Source organism: Cyclopterus lumpus, chromosome 8 (assembly GCF_009769545.1).
Source record: "Cyclopterus lumpus isolate fCycLum1 chromosome 8, fCycLum1.pri, whole genome shotgun sequence".
Taxonomy (NCBI): Eukaryota; Metazoa; Chordata; class Actinopteri; order Perciformes; family Cyclopteridae; genus Cyclopterus; species Cyclopterus lumpus.
This window is the reverse complement of record NC_046973.1, coordinates 9,435,889-9,459,036: the sequence shown is the minus strand read 5'-3', so window position 1 is coordinate 9,459,036 and position 23,148 is coordinate 9,435,889.

Here is a 23,148-nt window from a genome sequence, read left to right as displayed (position 1 = left end):
CACACCGGGGATGGAGCAGGCGGTGATGAAGGAGCTGTGCAGAGCTGCTAGTGTGTCCTGCATGCGGTGGGAGGTGTGCTCTAATAAGTCTCTTAAGTCCCTCCAGTTAATCCAGAATGCTGCAGCTTGTGTACTCACAAATACTAAGTAAAGAGATCACATTACTCCTGTGTTAGCTGCTCTGCACTGGCTACCTGTAAAATCAAGAATCACATTTAAAATTCTTCCTAAAATGCAAGATGGGCACCAGAGCCTTCAGTTATCAAGCTCCTCTTTTATAGAACCAGCTTCCACTTTCAGTCCGGGAGGCAGACACAGTCACCTCATTTTAAAAGTAGACTTAAGACTTTTCTCTTTAATAGCGTTTACAGTTAGGGCTGTATCAGGTTTGCCCTGGTCCAGCCCCTAGATATGCTGCTATAGGCTTATAGGCTGATGGGGGATGTTTTAGGATACAGTGAGCTCCTCTCTCTCTCTTCCCCAGAGTCACCTCATTGGACCTGGCTGTGTCTGAAGCTGGTACTGGGTCCTGACTCCTTGCCCCTGCTTCCTGCATTCAGCCCTTGGCCTCCTTCCCAATGGCCCTGCCTCCTTCTCTGTGCCTCCTGCCTCAAAGGCCTGGCCTCATTGGTTCGGCCTCCTTCACAATGCCTACTGCCTCCGTGGCCCTGCCCCCTGCCATGGCCCTGCTGATGCCCCACTCCCCCTTTCCTCTCTTCCTCCTACTGTTTCATGGATTGTGGATCGTGGTCCATGCCTACTACTTATTCATACATTTCTGTCATATTCATTGAATATGTTGTAACTCTGTAACGCTGTTTATCTGTACACATGACATATATTGCTTCTGTCCATCCGGGGAGAGGGATCCTCCTCTCTTGCGCCCCAGCCGACCCCTGCTCCACGCCTCTCGTCGCTGCCCTGGCCGACTCCAGCTCCAGACCCCGGGCTATACAAAATAAACTGAATTGAAATTTAATTGAATTGAATGGTTGGACCCAAGTACATCAACAGATGAGGCAGAAGAAATAGTTTAATGATTTCTTAACGAAATAAACTTTAATTATAAATGAAGCGGGAGTTCCAGCAGACAGGTAACAAGTAAATCCAAAGACAGGTCTCAACAAAAACCAAGAACACCAAACATAGGGAAAACTACTCCGTACGGCTTACCTCATCAGTATGCACTTCATACTGCCTATTACATGAAATAAATAGGATTTTAACAGCTGACTGGTCACGCTGAAGTATGCTTAAGCAACAGCCAAGCGGGTTTCAAGACACCCCACCAGCAGCTTCATCACATCTCAGAACAGCCAATTTCCAAACAGCCGTTATTTGGGTCACAATTGATAAATCTAAACGGTTATTGATACCAAAACTTGATTACACATTAACAGCTTTTTATCTCAAAATCTCACAAGACTGACAGATGGTCTGATGGCACCCAGACACAATGCATTGTGGGCAGTTGAGTATGTTCAGTAAACACACACCAATTTGATCTCATTCTTAATATGAATAGTGTTAGTATATATGTACTTCTGAACACATCCCTAGCCACTAGGAAAAAGGGATGGCCCGCTGAACAGCAGTTGTCCAAAGGACAAGAAACTGGACGGGTGTTTGCAGTGAAAGACAGATTGAAGTGAGAGGTCAGGTTAAACTAATCATGATCAAAACTGGCAGGAAAACACACAAAGGCAGAGAAAAGGGGGCAACAAAATGAAACAGGAGGTGCTATACATGAGTGATATGAACAAGTAAAACAAAAACAATTAGGACCTTAGGAGGGTGGAGTAAAATATTGTCGACAGGCAAGCAACAGCAATTATAAAGTGTCCGGTCTTGTGTCCTCAAGCTCACCGGCTTTGTTGGTACTTTTTGTTGGCACACGAAAAAGTGTGGTCATTAATAAATACACATTTTTTAAAACTTATGTCAAGAATGCCAACTGTCTATTTATTTACAAAGTCACGATTGTGAGTTTCATGTGAACTGTATTCAGCAATCTATTCATCAAAACAGCTGTTCTCACATTGTTGGGACAATGCCTGTGGCCTTGTAATCCTTAAGTGGTGTGTGTGTGCATACGTTTCCATGCATGCCTCAGACACTTGAAGGAATGCTTTGATTGAACTGGTATGCATGAGTCATCTGTATGATGAGCATGTTTCCATTTCATTACTGACTTGACAAGAGACTTGAGAATAGCAGTGAACCGGGAGTCTCATTATAGATCTTGTAGACTGAGTAGAGCCAGCTCATATCCACACTTAATGAGTCAAAGCTCTTGCCTCTTTGCTGTCTTCTTGCCTCATGGGGTTTTGAGTCGCGTTCTGTTTTTTTTTGCTGGGTTAAGCAAAAGGCTTTTTTTCTTTTCTTTTTCCAATAACCAAAACAACTTTGGTTCGATAACATGCAGCATTAACTCTCATTAAGTTGTGGGTGCATTTTGAATCTAAAAATAAACTTCCAGCCTCAGTGTTATTATTCATGCCATGGCATCTTATTGCAATCCCCTCGACACCACTACCAGACGATTTCATTTCTTTTTAATTGTCCATCGCCATTAAGAAATGAACAAGTGTTTCCTTCAGGATAGTGGGGAAATGAGAAGCAAATAGATTACACTCAGATTGGATCTGGATCTGAATGTGTTGGTTTGTTTGTTTGGTTTGCCCTTGAGGTATTTTTTTATCGTTTTTTACACACACACACACACACAGATACACATATCATCTATGAAATGTGAAAATGTTACCATCTTTTCAGGATCAAGGACTAATTAAAATGTTAAAATGTCCATGACTGTATGTGACCATTTGAAACATGTGTAGCAAATCATATACAATGTGGGGATGGATTTTTAAACAATTTAATCTATGCTTTATAACGGTGTATAATCTGAATGTTTTCTGTGCTGACCTCTGAATAACATCTGACGCACACCATGAACACACCATGAACCCCAAAATGAAAGTAGGATGTTCTGAAGCTCAAATAACTGTAATATGCATCTACCATTAAAGCCAGGCTGATTAAAGAAAGAGCAGGTGTTGCCCAACAGGTAAGGGCCCCCTCACAAGACTGGGAAGCTCAGGGTTTGAGGGAAATGGGCATATGGGTTACATGACATCCACGTGTAATTATGTATCCCACTGCTCTTCTTGACAAAACCCTCCTGGTATAGCTGGTTGAGAGACAGTTGGTTAAGGTTAGATTAACCTGGAGTAGTTAGGGTCAGGACAGTCCATTGGTCAGGGCATCAGACCTGAACACATCAGGTTACCAGTACCTTGCCAAGCATGGACGTCTGGCCAGTCCGACTGCCCGACTGCTGCACAGGGCGAGTTATCCAGCAAAAAGCTCAACCTGGCTCTTAAAGCAAAGAGGTGAGGTCCTTTAATTAACTGTTTGTATTTTCTAATTTGTTTAATTACTTTGCAGGTAATTCTACTGTTCCATCAACATTACGGAATGCATCAATAAAAGGCATCAATAAAATGTGCACTGACAACATTTCTCATTTGCTGTCCATCAAAATATCCAGTGCAGCAAGACAATATACACACACATGCACTGCTCACGAAATGAGAAGCACACATTTAATAGAATGCTACTGCTCGGTGTACACTTTTACGTGTGTGTGTGTGTGGTTTTCTCCACCTCTCTTCTGTCTCCTTTCACTTTCATTGCACAGTGGTATTGCATAGCCTGCATCGAGTAGATCTAGTCATTAGGCTCCCTCTTTCTCCCTCACACTCACACACTGAAGTACACACTAGCTGAGAAGTGGTGGCTAAGAAGGAGCGGAGAGGAAGAAAGAGAAGTCAAAGGGGGAAATAAAAAAAAGTGTTGTCACTCAATGACTTTCATGGTGAGCTGGTGAACGAAGGATACGCCATAGGTTGCACACCTGTGCTGTAAGGGAAGGGACCCAGCTGCCCAGTCACCATGATGCTGTATCTGTGGGGAAGTTGTGGAAACACTGCAGCTTTTAGAGGGTTCTCTTTATATATTTGCTCTGCTGTCAACAAAGGCTTTTTGTTTGTGATTATCAAAACTACTTTACAATGAAACTGTTGTTTGCTGTGCCACTATGGAGCTAAATCCATGCCAATAGTTTTGTTCGTTTGAAAAAAAGATTTGAACCTGAAAATTCAAGTTTTGGTCTTGAAAATTCAACAATGTATTCGAAATAAAAATAAGTGTATGAAAAGTTTTGTTGGTTTAAATATAATTTAGATTCAGTTATGTTTTTTTTTTTTTCCGAATAAAACATTTCATTTTTCAGTAGCATATTTTATATTTTCAACTTTCAATCTTTTTTTTCGGGTTCAGATCTTTTTTTCACTTTCAGATCTTTTTTTTCAGGTTCAGACTTTTGGCCGGGATGTGGCGTGGAGGGCATGGTTTCAACTACAGGGGCGTGGTATCATGAGTGACAGGTTAACAAAGAATGCTGACGACCTGCCTCAACTACGTTGCCTTCAAGAAACGTGGGTACTGCGAAAATGATGACTCACACCTTTATATACAGCATATTCACGTGATTGGCAGTAGACACAGTGACACTGGCTCCAGCGGGCAGGTAAGACATTTAACATCGCAGTAAAAGAGCAATACACTTTGCCAGGTTGTGGCGTTCAAAAATCCCGCTATAATATCTGACGTTTCGCACTTCCACACACCACCTTGAACACAGCGTGATTCTGCGATAGCGTCTGTTCCACCCTTAAATGTATCCACGTTAAATGTCTTACCTGCCTGCTGGCTCCAGCGGGCAGGTAAGACATTTAACGTTTTTGTATAGATACTAGAAACATTAAAATGGCGACTGTAAAATAGGGACACGTTACAAAGCATTAACTAGATTTATTGAAATGTGTTTTTTGCCAAAGCGGAAATTAAGTATAGTGCTAGGTAGCATTCAATAAATCTAGTTAATTTTAATGTTTCTAGTATCTATACAAAAAATCCCGGCCAAAAGTCTGAACCTGAAAAAAAATGATCTGAAAGTGAAAAAAGATTTTTCAAACGAACAAAACTATTTGCATGGATTTAGCTCATGGGAGCATTGTTTCAGCTGAGCATGTGCACCTCTTATCGGTAGCAGAGATGTTCAGAAGCGATTGGTGCAAACCAAGACTTCTCCCTGTTCCTCAAAAGTTTAGGTCTATTTCTAGATATATTACACTTTCTAGGAATTATGCCCAATCTAGTTATGAACAAACCTAGCTCAGGAAGCTAGAGCACAAGGTTGGAGGTTCAATCCCCAACTCCTCCTACCCACATGTTCAAGTGTCCATGGGTAAGACACTGATGGTCAGATGGTCCTGTGTGACTGAATGAGAATTGCTTTGGAAAAAAGCTCTGTATATATTACATTTAATTTTATGACGCTTACATTCATACAGCGTAGAAACAGCTACGGGGAGCAATTCAGGGTTAAGTGTCTTGCTCAAGGACACATGGACATGGGCTAGCGGAGGCAGGCATCGAACCGCCGATTCTCTGATTGAAAGACTAACCTGCTAACCACTGACCCACAGTTGCCCACATATATGCAGCCATTTACCATAGAAAATTAAGTCAAATGGAAGTTTCGCCTCTTGTGGTTTGGATCATGGCCATTGCGAACCCCAATGCAACTGCATTACTTCACATTTTCTTTATTAATTGAACCATACTGGAAACATGTGTCACAGTAGATCAGGTTCTTCGTTCTCGTCTTTTTTCATATCCACTCTGATCATCGGTGCGTCTTGCCTCGTTAGACTGCAAGATGATGCTGCGTCCCCAATCATTATATGCTGTTTATTGTTTTTTGCAAAAGTTGACATTAAGAACAAATCCCTATCATCAAACCACTGTTACCTATGTAAAGATCTAGAGAAGTGAGAATCAAGTCTTGGTCCCTGAGGTCTTGAGCCTCTCTCTTTGTACATAAAGACTGTATTTTGGTGCATGTTAGTGCACGTCCTCCTGACCATCAGCATTGTCATGGGAGCGTAGCCCCCACCCTCAGGCTCCCCCTCAGCCGCTACCATGTTGAGAGACGTCAAGAGGCAATTGAAATGCTCCCAATGTTGGCCCATAACTGAAAAAACCCAGAAACTGTTGACAGTGAATAAAGTCCAGCTGCAGCCGGTCTGAGTGATGGATGACTCTAGGCTTTTAAGAAACCGTCTGGCAGGGCTTTCCCTGACAATATACAGATTTTTTACACCGTGCCTAAGATGTAAGAACACAAGGTCAACGTTGAGAGCATCTGGACGAGCTTGTGCCGATAGTGTCACCACATCATCGCCTGTTGACATCATTTGAAGAAAATCACGTTTCGGTCCAAATAAATTTGGCTTAGCAGATTGTGTTATATGAAGGCAACATTTTGTAGAGACAGAATTGGGGTCATCTGTTCACACTGTTGTGTCATTATAAGAACGCCCTGGAATTTAACCTGGCTGCTTCTGCTGGTTTCACATCACTTTAATAACATTTTATTCTGACAATATCATACTGAAGTCTACCCATCATGAAAACTGCGCATAATAATTACATTTCAGGAAAAAATAATTCATGATATTCTCCCCTTTAGATGTCTTATAATGTCTGTGTGCCTGCTAACTCAAGGGCTTTGGCAGAGGGAACATGTTAATTGAGAAATATTAGGCCACCTTTAATGAAAGGAGGCTTGATACTTTTTTCAGTAAGTCCTATCCTCTGTGCAGCAGTACACTTCATTTGAAGAGTTCATATTTAATTGAGATTACAGCCCCACCATAAAGTAGACTGCTGCCCCAGAGACACCGAAACAAATTTACAAAAAGATTCCCCACACTTTAAAAAGTTCATTGGAATCTGTTTTACAAATGAGGAACCCAACACATCTATCACATTATCATTGAATTTCCCGAGGGCTCAGCATAAAGTTTTCTTGAAATTGAGAATGCGCCACATTGCTCTACGATGTATTAAGATTCAAACTCTTGCAGCCCCAAAGAACAGATCATTAAAATCAATATTCAATTTGAAGGCTGCTGCTTGTGATGTGGTGGTGCGCTTCATAAAAATGTAAAAAAGATTTAGCTGTGACATACACTGGAGGGCAACTTGCATTTGTTGATATTGATTTGAGGACATTATAGAGAAAATGTCCAGAAGAACTGTTTTAGCAGCTGCATAATGACAGAAGAATGGAAAGGAAAAGCCTCTGATGACATTAAAGAACTCAGTGTAAACATGTAATACAATATTATGCCTCAATAAGAGTTACATTTTTTTAAATTCCACCCACATTTGTACCTGTCTACATGTAACACATGTCATGAAAACATGTAAACCACGAGTGGGCAATTATGTCTCGTTCAATGGAGGAGTATTTGATTTATTATTTAAGAACAGCACATATATACATTTTGTTTCAATGGTGTATTTGAGGGATAATGTTCTTCACATTAACAAAGTTACAGCAGCTTGTGTAAACTCATAGACACCGTCAAAAAGGAATATTATTACTATCAATAGTCATACATTTAAAGCATTATTACTTGGAATAAAAACTGTCATATAATTACTGTTTTAGAAATTGTAATCATTCATTACTTCTTACTGGAGAATTACTGCCCAACACTGGTTGTCAACTCTTCTCCATTCAAAGTAGCGAGCAGATCCAAAAATCTCTAAATCCAGCAAAAAGTTGTCCGTCCAGGGCCCTATTTCTCATACCTGGCTAACGTGGGATAATTTTCAGGATAAGATTACACAAGTCAGGGTTTTCGGTTCCACAAAGCAAGTTTGGCAAAATCACCATAGCAACACATGCAAAATTGTTAACCTGCTCCAGCGCAGGCTCATTCAGTCTAGCTGGATAAGCTGGCCACTCCCCCAGAAGAAAATAGCAGCTCCCTTCCTCATTGATGAAGGAGTGGTATTAGTTAGATTAACGTTTTATAGGGAGAGAGTTCTTCGAGATCGCCAAGATCCGTCATCACGTGATGATGACTTCCTATACGAGCGCTATCCATTCTGCCCACAAGGAATCATTTATTACAGACCTTCTCGAGCCGTACATTGAACACGAAACGCCGCAGCATTGACTGTCTCACAGACTGTATGCATAGCCTTGTGGTACATTGTTGTACAGTGTGGTACATTGTTGTACATTGTGGTACATTGTTGAACAGTGTTGTATATTGTTGTACAGTGTGGTACATTGCTGTACAGTGGTTTTGGTGAAACTCATGGATGTGTTCATTACGTTCCCTGGCCACGTCCGTGTAAATGCAATCAAAGTTATATATGGTCATCTCCACATACATACAGTATATACACATATATATGATCTACTTGATCTGAAACAGTTGAGATAGTTATTTTAGATCTCATTGGATGATGCATGCCATTAAGCCGACAGCCAGCAGGCACATTTAAAGAATGAGGCACTTAAAATTAGCCGATACATTTTCCCAACACTGATGCTGCGTTCACACCAAAAGCGTTGCGAGTAGATTCCATGAAAGTCAATGCACAGATGAATGGATGCGAAAAAAAAGAGGATTTTCATCCATTTATCTAGACGTAGTCGGTGAAAGTTACCGAGCTGTGTGAGCCTACGGGTGATGTTATTTATAAATATATATATATGATATTAATGTTATGAACCCAAACACGAGGGCATTAGATGTTCTGACGTTTGTGGGATTTCCACAACAAGTATAAAGCAGAAATAGTGGTTATTTCTTCCATGGTGGATGGCGGAATGTCACGGGAGAACAGGGTTAGGACCCAAGAGCAGACCACAGGAGACAGGATCAGGGTAAGGAACTTTATTCCGTAAAAGAAGATGAGCAATCACGACGTGAGTCCCGAGGATCGACGTCGGAGGTTGGCACAGCAAATCACGGTGTGAGTCCCGAGGCACAACACCGGAGGCAGGCAGAACGGAGCAGGTACTCTGCAAACAAGGAGAGAGAGTTAACGAGTGTAACGAGCCAGTGGTGAATCTCATGGAGCGGCAGTGGAGACTACCGGGGCAGAAGACGTAACAGACTGAAAACCCAGGCCTGCACGACCAGGGTTGATATGGAGCCGGTGATGATCCAACAGGCCACAGCGATGTGAGACCAGGGATGATGTGGCACCGGGAGTGGTTGCAGCAGCCCGGAAGAGGGTCGATGTGATGATGTCGGGAGAATGGTACCAGGACAGGGGGAGTGATCCTCGGGGGAGAACAGAGCATCGGCAAGAGAGAGAGAGCATCGGGCTTGGTATTCTTATTCCCTGGACAGTAGGAGTTGGAGAAGTCGAAACGTCCAAAGAATAGCGACCACCGCGCTTGACGAGAGTTTAACCGAATATACTCCAACTTTTTATGGTCTGTCCAGACCACGAACTGATGAGCGGCCCCCTCGAGCCAGTGTCTCCATTCCTCCAAAGCTAATTTAATAGCCAACAGCTCCCGGTTTCCGACATCGTAATTCCCCTCCGCCGGGGTCAAGCGGCGAGAATAGTATGCGCAAGGGCAAAGTCCGAGCGCTGTGACAGGATAGCCCCCACGCCTGTGTCCAAGGCATCCACCTCGACGACGAACTGCCGGGTGTCATCGGGCTGGATCCGGATGGGGGCGGAGCTGAACCGCTCTTTGAGGAGTCCAAATGCCAGACCGGCTTCCGGCATCCACGAGAACATGGTCTTGGTGGAGGTGAGTTTCGTGAGGGGCGCTGCAAGCTTGCTGTAGTTCCTGATGAAACAGCGAAAGAAGTTTGCAAACCCCAAGAACAGCTGGAGCTGTTTTCTAGAGGCAGGGGGTCGGCCACTCCGTTACCGCCTTGGCCTTCTCCGGATCAGCCCTCACCTGCCCCGTCCCAATGATGAACCCCAGGAACCGAACAGAGGTTACGTGGAACACACATTTCTCTGCCTTAACAAAAAGCTTATTCTCCAATAGGCGTTGGAGGACCATCCCCACATGACGCTGGTGCTCCAGCAGATCTGTGGATTAGATGAGAATGTCATCAAGGTAAACAAACACAAAACGATTTTTGTGGGGCGTTAGTGAGTCCAAACGGCATGACCAGATACTCAAAGTGGCCGAGGGGGATGTTGAACCCCGTCTTCCACTCGTCCCCCACCCGGATCCGCACCAGGTGGTACGCGTTGCGGAGGTCGAGCTTGGTGAAGATCGTGGCTCCAGCCAGAGGTTCAAACGCTGAGTTGATCAGTGGCAGGGGGTATTTGTTCCGGGTGGTGATGCTATTCAGACCACGATAGTCAATGCAGGGCCGGAGAGTCTTGTCCTTCTTCGCGACAAAGAAGAACCCAGATCTGAGTGGTGACGAGGAGGGGCGAATTATTCCAGCCTTTAAGGACTGCGAGATGTACTCCTCCATGGAGACCTTCTCTGGTCTGGACAGGTTGTACAACCGACTGGAAAGGAACGACGCACCAGGGTGGAGGTCAATAGCGCAGTCGTAGGGACTGTGAGGCGGCAAGGAGAGAGCCTGCAACTTGCTGAAAACCTCCTCGATGTCGTGGTAGGCGGAGGGGATGGAGGCGAGATCGGAAGGAGGCACAAGGTTGCCCTGAGGGCGTTCCCCAGGGGGTAGCGCAGATCTCAGGCAGCTGGCATGACAGTAGGGGCTCCAGGAAGAAATCCTACCTGCTGCCTAGTCGATTTGTGGGTTATGAGTGGTGAGCCATGGGTGGCCCAGAACTAGAGGGTTTTGGGGAGATGAAAAAACATAGAACTGGAGTCTCTCTCTGTGGTTCCCGGACAGGATCAGCTGAAGCGGCAGAGTTCGGTGGGTGACCCTGGCCAGGAAACTGCCATCCAGGGCATTGACCACTAGCGGGCTTTCTAGAGTCTCCACTGGAATCTGGGCACTGGTTACAAAGCCCGGGTCCATGAAATTTTGTTCTGCTCCGGAGTCGATCAGAGCAGAGAGAGCGAGTGAACGGGAGTGTAAGGAGAGGGAAGCAGGCAACAACAGTCTTGAGGGAGTTGGGAGAGGGTATTCCTCGCCGGTTTGCTTGCCAGTATTCCAACCACTACTGGTGAGCACCCCCGTTTGGGCGAACTAGGCAGGAGGAAACTGAATGTTCGAGGTGGCCACAATACAGGCACTCACCTGCACCTAGCCGTCTCTACTTCTCCTGAGAAAAGAGATGAGCACGGCCGAGCTGCATAGGCTCCACCTCCGAGGTGGAAGAGGGCAGCGGCCATGGAGACCGAGACCTCGAGCGCTCGCCCTGATGGGCTGCCTCAGGGACACGCGTCCGGAAGTTGGGAAACGATGACGTCACGGGCAATGCTTTCTGGGATTTGTAGCTCTGCTCCCGTTGTCTTTCTGGCATTCGGTTATCCAGCCCGATCGTTAGTCTTATTAGCTTCTCCAATGAATCGGGCTTATTGGAGCTTGCTAGTTCGTCCTTCACGGCTTCCGACAGTCCGTAAAGAAACACACCCCGAAGCGCCATCCATCCCCATCCGGACTCGGCAGCAAGAATGCGGAAATCCACTGAGTCTTCCGCTACACTCGCCCTGCCCTGTCGTAAGCGGAGATGGCGCTGGGCAGCGTCCTCTGAGTCCACTGGGTGATCGAAGACCCTCCGTAGATCCTCCACAAAAGTCACGTGATCTACCGAACTGGGCTGGTTAATGCCCAGCGTATTCGTGGCCCAGTCTAGCACTCTTCCCCATAGTAAACCCACCACGTAAGAAATCTTGGACTGGTCCGAAGCAAATGTCCGGGGCTGGCAGTCGAACACCTGCCGGCATTGAAATAGGAATCCCGACACCTCCCAAGTGTTCCGTCGTAGGAATCCGGAGACGGCACGGGGGGCTCAGGAGAGACGAGTGCCGGTGCTGGAGCAGGCTAATGACAGGCTTGACGGGCCAGGTCCTGCACTAAGCAGCCGATCTGGGATACCTCCGCTGACATGGACCTTTGCACTTCAGCCATGTCCATTAACATCTGCCGATGTTCAGCCAGCAGTGTGCTGTGTCCAGCCAGCGTAGCTGCTCCGGTGATCGCTGGATCCATGTTGGTCAGTCTGTTCTGTCATGGGAGAACAGGGTTAGGACCCAAGAGCAGACCAAAGGAGAAAGGATCAGGGTAAGGAACTTTATTCCGTAAAAGAAGATGAGCAATCAAGACGTGAGTCCCGAGGATCGACGTCGGAGGTTGGCACAGCAAATCACGGTGTGAGTCCCGAGGCACAACACCGGAGGCAGGCGGGTCGCGGCGTGAGTCCCGAGGATCGACGTCGGAGGTTGGCACAGCAAATCACGGTGTGAGTCCCGAGGCACAACACCGGAGGCAGGCAGAACGGAGCAGGTACTCTGCGAACAAGGAGAGAGCGTAACGAGCCAGTGGTGAATCTCATGGAGCGGCAGTGGAGACTACCGGGGCAGAAGACGTAACAGACTGAAAACCCAGGCCTGCTGATGATCCAACAGCCCACAGCTGAGCACCGCTCGGGGGTGTGGCCACGGGCAGCGTCCGGAGGTACACACCTGCACACACACAACGAGCACATGGCAAAAACAACACAAACAGGGGATGACATACACATGAGGTAAGGAGACTTGGGAGAACAGACGTAAACACCCCCCCCCCCCCCCCCCCCCCTCCCCCCTCCTCCTCAACGGGAGCCTCCCAACGCCCGGCCCACCTTCTCCGGATGCAGCCAACGAAAATCCTGGATCTCAAATGGGTCGATGAACGGGGAGACAGCTTCCGGGATTTGGTCTTTAGCGGGATGTCCTTCGCCGAGAGCCACACCCTTTGACCGCGTCTGGAGGTACACACCCACACACACACACACACACAACGAGCACATGGCAAAAACAACACAAACAGGGGATGACAGACACATGAGGTAAGGAGACTTGGGAGAACAGAGGGTCAGACAGGGATCCTGACACGGAAGTTATAACTGTATCCATGGATATAAGCCACGCCCCCTCTTCAGCGCGAGTGAAGTAAATGAATTGAATGAATAAACCACAAATAGTTGGGCGAGTAAATTCACGTGAATAAAGCGTTGTGAATATTTGTGTGAATGCAGCATTACGCATTTAACTTGTCTGATATGTTGTCATGCTTCTTGTCTTGCCCTCACAGCGTTGGCGGTGTTAGAGAAGAGACTCTTCCTTTGAGTTTATTTGCCTTTGTGCTCTTAGAAAATCATTGTTTCGGTGATCGATGCTTCCCCCTTTTGAAGTAGGACGGGCACGCGCAACTATCCTGTGTACTGAAGTCTGGTTCCAATTAACGAGATGGTTTGACCACGGATCCACCTTTGAGAAACAGGGATAGCCTGATGTCAATTATCATGTTAATTTAAGATGGCTAATAGGACATTTGATCGACTTAGTTGAGCCACGTATGAGAAATAGGGCCCAGGCCTCCATCCAGAGACACTCCCCCAAAACCATCAGTACCAACGTAAACAACAAACATGGCTCCTGTTTAGATAGATGGACAGAGTGCACCCAGGTAGACACACAGGCAGACAGACAATCAATGCACTACAGAAAAACACATGAAAACAGATCTGTTTTATGTTGTGGCAACACGTTTATGCACAAGAAGAACTTGGTCACGGTTAGGGAAGGATCATGGTAAAAAGAAACAGATGTTGACAGCAGTCCCCCTTTTTAAAGTCGGATGTTTGGTCCATCCATCATCCACTCCCCCTGTGGACAGTCTATCCATGTACTTTAGGCCCTGTGTGTGTGTGTGTGTGTGTGCGCGCGCGTGCGTGTGTGTATGGGACTGGTTTTGATTTTCTAAACAGCAGATACTGAACCGTATGTGTTCAAGTAAAATTTCCTTGAGGACAATAAAGCATGTCTTATCTTTTATCTCTTATCTTATCTTGTATCTGAACTTACCTTATCATTTATTTTACCTTATCTGATCTCTTATATTTTATTTTACCATATATTTTATTTGATCTTATATCTTATATTATCTTATCTTTTTACCTTACCTTTTCTTATGTTATCTTGTATCTGATATTGTATTTCACCTTACCTTTTATCTTATCTTTTATATTACCTTATCTTATCTCTACAATATCATCCGTTATTCTGACTATCCCATTCTTGTGAATAATATCTCAGGAATGCATAGAGGGATCTTTTTCAAATGAGTCACAAACGTCCACCTGGACATAAGGCTGATGAGATTTTGGTGATCAAAAGTAAAACACCAAGGTTACTTGACCTCACATCCGTAGAACGTACAGTGTGAGTAGTTTGGGCTTATGTTAGTGCTCAGAGGTTCTGCCAGTGCAGAACACAAATGGCGCTTCCTGTTTTGTAGTGAATTATGCAGGGCTTCCCGAGCGCTGCCGGAACAGGCACTCAATATATTCCAGCAGAACAGCAGAAATATGATGGAGCAAGCCTGGCTGACGGGTATTAATGGCAAGCACTGCAGCAAGGCAACAGAGTGTGTGCTGATACTGGAGGGAAAAGAAAGACAGTTTGGATACACTGGGACTTTTTCACAGGAGGACAAATCAGTGCAGAGCTTTTTTTTACAATAAATGGAGCCAAAGTTAGTTGTTGTATTCATTTGTAGCAGCACTTTTATGTATGTTTTACATCATAATTTGACTGTACAATCCGAAGCTCAGCATTTTATGATTTGTTTTTTTAAAACCTTTTTTGGTTTAGTTTATGACAAGATTTCTTTTGATGTTAAAGCTTTAGTGACTTTAGAGAATAAAAGATGTGGACTGGAACTGATCGACCAGGGTTTCTCAACTGTAAGCGTGTTCACATAAAGGGGTGGGGTTTGCAGCATCTGACCAATCACAAACATGGACACGTCAGATCTATTGTGCTCTAGATGAAACATTGATATTATATATCTGTTAATTTACACATTCACAAAGTCAATGATTTACTGACAGCTGTCCTTCCTGCATTTTAAACAGTTACTTGTCGTCTGGAGTATGACTTCTTCGTATTTGTGTTATATTATCTAACAATCCATTCTACTGAGCTTGAATTGGTCAGTAGGCGGTGCTTTCAAACAGGTTGATCTGTTATCTTCAAGTCCCTTTTAGCATTTAGAAGCAGTAAACCAACATTTAATAAATGGTTTAAACGCATCATTATGTAGCTATTTTTTGTATTAATTAATGCAACTGGACGTACAAGAGAGAGAAATATTTCTGATAGCTTTCCTGTTATCAGAAATATTTCTCTTTGGATTCTACTGCCAAATCAGCGCAATGATTGGCCAGCTGTGTGGAGATGTAAAAGGGAGTTGAGTTTGAACTTCTCTCTCCAAATGACTTCTCATGGTTGAGTGCACTCAACCATGAGTACAAACTCAGTACAACAAGAATCAACATCCATATTTTCTCAGACTGAACATGACAAAATATGATGTAAGATAGCATAGAAAAGCATAGATAAACTAGTGCACACTTTTATCCATTAGTACCTGTAAAGACGACTATTAACACTTTTGAGAGAATATCATGTTCATAGTTTTGAAATGTATTATCATCAATGAATATTCACATTTCCCTGTCTAGTTGCCACTCGAACGACAAGGAGGATTATCAATATTTCAGATGCAGAGGGTTCATAAGTAGCAACCTGAGACTGCTGTCAGTGAAACAATGGGGCTAATCGAGGACATACTGAACATCAAATGAGAACACTTTGCTTATGAAGGAAAGCAGCTTCATAAAGTCTGAAGACAGGAAGAAATGTGGGGCATTATACTGAAACAGGCTTTAAGAGTAAAAGTCTCACACTAAGCTTCCTTTCATGGGCATGCCCAATTCTGATTGACTGTTTAAGCAAAGAGCACATATTAAAATGTTTCTTTGTAGAAAAGAATGTATTCTTGACAAAGGAAAACGTTTTTAGCTCAAGTTTCATTGTTCACAAGATCACAACTAGGTCATCTCCATGGCAACAACCTATCTGCATATATGATGAGTTATTTCTTTTGGGGAGTTTTTCCTGATCCGATGTGAGGTTCTGGGACAGGGATGTTGTATGTGTACAGACTGTAAAGCCCTCTGAGGCAAATTTGTAATTTGTGATAATAATAATAAACTGAATTGAATTGAATTGGAATTGAAGGAGAACCAACCGGAGTTGTCATTCCCATTTCTTTGATTCATTGCTTTATGGCCACAAAGACATGCTAACGATAGAGTTGTTGAAGAGAGATCATGGAGGTTGTAGGATGCAGCCAGGGGGAGCCATTACTCTCAGAAAAGGTACAAACATCTTGTCTTTAGAAGATGTCGGAAAGGAGGATGTACGATATCCTTCGTTTGAAGGGGAATGAGAACTTTTAATCTTCTAGGAGACGCGTAAGTTTCCCAACAGAAACTTAACTTCATCCAGTTTTTTGTAATGAAGAAAACACACTTATCATTTGCACAAGTCTGCCACAAGCATGTGTTCTTTTATTTGCTTATACAGCTCTTTGTGCATCTTGTGCCAGTTTGGCTTTTACCTTTTTTGCCCAGCAGCTGCCTTGATTATTGACCAAATGGGCTGTTTGTCTCACACAAGTAACCATCACTATTTACCAAATCCTATTTCCCTGCTCGCTGGGCTCCGGTGGGGCTCATTCAGGCACATCAGGCCTGTTATCGGCCTGATCATCCAGCTTGAAGCGTTTCCACGCTGTGCTACAGTCAATGGAACCTGTGAAAAGACAGGCTTCTCTGCCCAACAGCTTGCACCATGCAATCTGTACGAACACACACACATGCAGGCTAGCACGTACAAACACACACAACACACACACACACGCACACCAGGGCGATCTGTGCCATCTATTAGCTGAGAGCTGAGGGTAGTCTATTCCCCATGCCCTGAACAGTACTCTCCTCCTCAGACATCTCCTCAGATTCAATCAATAGCATCTAGTTCACCACAGAGAGAGGGCTGTCCATGTGTGTGTGTGTGTGTTCACAAGAGAGAGAAGAAAACCCAGTGGGGATACAGGTAGAGAGATGGAGTGGAGGCTGGATTGAAATGGAGTGACGGTCCAGGCAGAGGATGGGGAATGCTGATGCCGCTGTCTTTTCACAGAGGATCTCTTAACCAAAGCACCACTGACTACATCTCTCTCTACCTGACCTGCTCTCTGCCATGCCGGCCTCCCGCACTAATACTTCAACTGCTTTTCTTTTCAGTGCACAGCTAACCCTTGTCAAGCGACTCTGCACTCTCTCAGAGGTGGAGTAGCAGCCATCTTTGACTCAAGCCTATTAATGAATCCTAAACATAAACTAAACTACAACTCATTTGAAAGCCTTGTTCTTAGTCTTTCACATCCAACCTGTAAAACATTACAGCCAATCCTATTTGTTATACTGTACCGGCCACCAGGTCCATATTCAGAATTTATATCTGAATTTTCAGAGTGTTTATCAAGTTTAGTCCTTAAAAGTGATAAGGTTATTATTGTAGGAGATTTTAATATTCATGTGGATATTGATAATGATTGCCTTAGTACTGCATTTATCTCATTGTTGGACTCGATTGGCTTCTGTCAGAGAGTACAGAAACCCACTCACTGCTTTGGCCACACCCTCGACCTTGTTTTGCATATGGCATTGACATTGAGCATTTGGAGGTCTTCCCACAGAACCCTCTTCTGTCAGACCATTACCTCATAACTTTTGAGTTTATACTCCCGGAGTATACACCGTTAGTCAAAAGTTTCTACACCAGATGTCTAACTGACAGTGCTGTAGCTAAATTTAAAGAAGCGATTCCTTCTGCATTTGATTCAATACCACGTCTCAATGTGACGGAGGACTCCTGTGCTAACTTTAGTCCGTCCCAGATTGATCATATTGTCGATAGTGCTACAGGCTCAATGAGAATGACACTAGACTCGATAGCCCCACTGAAGAAAAAGACAGTGAGGCAAAGGAGGTTTGCTCCCTGGTATAACCCTCAGACCCGCGACCTAAAGCAAACTTCACGAAACTTCACGAAAGCTCGAAAGTATATGGCGTTCCACCAATTTGGAAGAATCACGCTTAGTTTGGCGAGACAGCCTTAAAACATATAAAAAGGCTCTCCGTAATGCCAGAGCAGCCTATTACTCATCAGGGTTCTCTTTAGCACTGTAGCCAGGCTGACAGAGAGTCACAGCTCTGTGGAGCTGTGTATTCCTATAGACCTCAGTAGTAATGACTTCATGAACTTCTTCAATGAAAATATTTTAACTATTAGAGGCAAGATTGATGATCTCTTGCCCTCAACTACTGCCGATCTGTCATCAAGAGGAGTGGCCTTGGAAACGGCTGTATGCCCTGGTGTATATTTGGATAGCTTTTCACCCGTTAACCTAGACCAATTGTCTTCAACGGTTTCTACTTCTAAACCGTCTACCTGTCTCTTAGACCCCATCCCAACGAGGCTGCTTAAAGACGTGTTGCCTTTAATTGGCACCTCTCTGCTGGATATTGTTAATGTGTCTTTGCTAACAGGGCATGTACCACATTCCTTCAAAGTAGCTGTAATTAAACCCCTCCTGAAAAAGCTCACTCTTAATCCAGAGGTGTTGGCTAACTACAGACCGATCTCTAACCTTCCCTTCCTCTCTAAGATCCTTGAGAAAGTAGTCGCAAATCAGTTGTGCGACTTCCTACATCAGAATAGTTTATTTGAGGAGTTTCAGTCAGGATTTAGAAAACACCACAGCACAGAGACAGCACTGGTGAAAATTACAAATGACCTCCTAATTACATCAGATAAAGGACTCATCTCCGTACTGGTATTATTAGACCTTAGTGCTGCGTTCGACACCATTGATCATGACATCCTATTACAGAGACTGGATCAGTCGATTGGCATTTCAGGTACCGCACTAAGTTGGTTTAAATCCTATTTATCAGATCGATCTCAATTTGTATTTGTAAACGTTGAAGCCTCAATGACCACCAACGTTAATCACAGAGTTCCACAAGGTTCTGTGCTTGGACCAATTTTATTTACCTTATATATGCTTCCTTTGGGCAATATTATCAGGAAACGATGCAGACGATACTCAATTATATCTATCGATCAAACCAGAGGAGACCAACCAGCTCGCTAAAATTCAAGAATGTCTTAAAGACATAAAAACATGGATGACCTGCAACTTCCTGATGTTAAACTCAGACAAAACTGAAGTTATTTTACTGGGTCCTGAACACCTCAGAGATCAATTATCTGGTGATGTGGTTTCTGTAGATGGCATTTCCCTGGCATCCAACACCACTGTAAAGAATCTCGGCGTTGTCTTTGACCGAGACTTGTCCTTTAACTCCCACGTTAAGCAAATCTCAAGGATTGCATTTTTTCATCTACGTAACATTTCAAAAATCAGGCACATCTTGTCTCAAAAAGATGCAGAAAAGCTGGTTCACGCGTTTGTTACTTCCAGACTAGATTACTGCAACTCCTTATTATCAGGCTGCTCTAAAAAGTCTCTTAAATCTCTCCAGTTGATCCAGAATGCTGCAGCTCGTGTACTCACAAAAACTAAGAAAAGAGATCACATTACTCCTGTATTAGCTGCTCTGCAGTTGCTCCCTGTAAAATCAAGAATCACATTTAAAATTCTTCTCGTCACCTACAAAGCCTTGATTGGTGATGCACCATCATATCTTAAGGAGCTTGTAGTACCATATTGCCCCACTAGAGAGCTGCGCTCACTGAATGCGGGGCTACTTGTGGTTCCTAGAGTCCTAAAAAGTAGGATGGGAGCAAGAGCCTTCAGTTATCAAGCTCCTCTTTTATGGAACCAGCTTCCACTTTCAGTCCGGGAGGCAGACACAGTCACCTCATTCAAGAGTAGACTTAAGACTTTCCTGTTTGATAGTGCTTATAGTTAGGGCTGAATCAGGTTTGCCCTGGTCGAGCCCCTTGATATGCTGCTATAGGCTTATAGGCTGCTGGGGGATGTTTTAGGATACACTGATCACCTATCTCCTCTTCTCTCTCTCCTCATGGATGAATTTACATCACTCCATTGCACCTTATTAACTCTGCTTCCTCCCCAGAGTCGTTGTGACTTCACGTCTCATAGGGTCCATTGGACCTGGAGGTGTCTGATGCCTGGTGAGCCGGCCTCCCGCGTTGGCCCTGCTGATGCGCCCCGCCCCCCCTCCTCTCTACCTCCTTCTGTTTCATGGATTGGAGTTCCATTCATACATTGTCATATTCATGTAATGTGTTTATGTAACTTTGTAAATGCTGTTCATTCTGTACACATGACATCTATTGCTTCTGTCCATCCGGGGAGAGGGATCCTCCTCTGTTGCTCTCCTGAAGGTTTCTTCCCTTTTTTCCCTGTCAAAGGTTATTTTTGGGGAGTTTTTCCTGATCCGATGTGAGGTCCTGGGACATGGATGTCGTATGTGTACAGATTGTAAAGCCCTCTGTAGCAAATTTGTAATTTGTGATATTGGGCTATACAAAATAACTGAATTGAACTCAGTCTTCTGTAAATTAGAGGTCACTTTAAATACTGGCCTTTCATTTCGTGGCGGTGTGGAAGACAGAGCTTTCTTATCTATATATATATATATATATTTATTTATATGTATATATGTAAATGTTAATATATATACACATACTGTATATATATACACATATATACATACATATGTATATATATATATATATATATTTATATGTAAATATATATGTAAATGTAAATATATATACACATACTGTATATATACACATATATACATATGTATATATATGTGTATATATAAAGTATATATGTACGTGTGTGTGTATATATATACTGTATATATATGTGTATATATTGATCATGACATACTACTAGACAGACTAAAAGTCTGGGTAGGACTCTCTGGTGCAGCACTCAACTGGTTTGAATCCTCCTTGAAGGGCCGACAATACTTTGTGTCTGTAGCTAATTATACATCAGAGCTCACTAGGATGACATGAGGTGTTCCGCAAGGTTCAATACTGGGCCACAAACCTCATCATGCGCCATATTGAGACTCCTCCGGGCGTGATGGTGCGGTTACAGCCCTACAGGTTACCTGAGCACAAAAGAAAAGTGGTTCAGAGGGAATTGGCTGCTATGCTGGAGATGGGGGTAATAGAAGAGTCCGACAGTGCCTGGTGTAGCCCCATTGTTCTTGTTGTCAAGAAGGATGGATCTATACGTTTCTGCGTGGACTATCGCAGGGTGAATGATGTGTCACGGTTCGATGCTTACCCAAAGCCCCGGGTCGACGAACTCCTGGACCGACTGGGCATTGCGCGTTTCTTTACGACCCTGGATTTAACCAAGGGCTACTGGCAGATTCCAAGGAAAAAACGTCCTTCTCCACTCCGTTTGGTTCATACCAATTTACCACGCTTCCCTTTGAGTTGTTTGGGGCCCAAGCCACTTTTCAACGCCTCATGGACCGGGTGCTGCGTCCGCACGCTGCATATGCTGCCGCCTACTTGGATGATGTGATCATCCACACCACCACCTGGGCGGAGCATGTGCAGCGGGTGGGCGCGGTGCTCGAGTCCCTGAGGCAGGCGGGGCTCACCGCCAACCCAGGAAAGTGTGCAGTTGGACGGAGGGAGGTACGGTATCTGGGGTACCACTTGGGCGCCGGGCAGGTGTGCCCTCAGGTGGACAAGACTGCCGCCATCGCCGCCTGCCCGCCACCCAAGACGAAAAAAGAGGTCAGGCAGTTTTTGGGGCTGGCGGGTTATTAAAGGCGCTTCATTAAAAATGTTGCAGAGCTGACCAGCCCCTTGATTGACCTCACCTGGAAAGGTGCCTCAGATCCGGTCCAGTGGACGGAGCAGTGCCAGTTGGTGTTTAAGGAGGTAAAACAAGCTCTCTGTGGGGAACCACTCCTGCATGCACCTAACTTCTCTCTCCCTTTTACTCTGCAGACTGATGCATCGAACAAAGGGCTGGGGGCCATTTTGTCCCAGCAGGTAGAGGGGGTTGACCACCCTGTCCTTTACATCAGCCGGAAGCTGTCGGAGAGGGAGGGCAAGTATAGCACGGTGGAGAAGGAGTGCCTGGCCATCCGGTGGGCGCTTGACTCCCTATGCTACTACCTCCTGGGACGCTCATTCACCCTTTGTTCGCATCACGCTCCCCCCAGTGGCTCCACCGCATGAAAGATACCAACGCCCGGATTACTTGGTGGTATCTGGCATTGCAGCCTTTTAATTTCAAGGTGATCCATAGGCCGGGGATGCAGATGGTTGTGGCTGACTTTCTCTCACGGCGGGGAGGGGGGGAAGCCTAAGTCGGGCGGTGAAGGTATGTGGTGGCTGGGGCGTGGTTAGGCTCAGCTGCAGGGGGGGAGCGGGGGAGTGGCTCAGGGAACAGGTGCCTGGAAGAGGCTTAAGTAGCCTCAGCTGCAATAGATCAGGGGAATGAGTCTTGGACCCTATATCAGGGTGTGTTGCAGATGGAGCAGGGGACCGGCAGAGCAGGATAACAATAAAGAATATTGCCAAACATTACACAACGTGTGCTCATTCCTTGGTGCTGGGGGGGGGGGGGGAACCCGGGGATTGTGACAGGACTTGTTACAGTGCTATTCTGGTAATTTAGTTTTTTCAATTCAATTCAGTTTATTTCATATAGCCCACAATCACAAATTACAAACTCCCCTCAGAGGGCTTTACAATCTGTACACATACGACATCTCTGTCCCAGGACCTTACATCGGATCAGGAAAAACTCCCCAAAAAACAGAAAAAAACCTTTCACAGGGAAAAAAGGGAAGAAACCTTCAGGAGAGCAACAGAGGAGGATCCCTCTCCCCGGATGGACAGAAGCAATAGATGTCATGTGTACAGATGAACAGCGTTACAGAGTTTTAACACATTCAATGAATATGACTGAAATGTATGAATAATGAGTAGTAGGCATGTGTAACGGACGTGAACAGGGCATAGAAGAAGTCGACTCAGAAGTTGATCTTTCCAGTATTTATTTCTGCAGAAGACAATAAAAACACACACATTGCCTTCTGGTCTGTCTTGCTGCACATCAGCTTCCACGAATAGTATTAAAACGTTTGTGAAGGAAAAAGCAGGACTACATTAACCAAAAGAAAACACATACCTGCAGAAGACAATAAAAACAC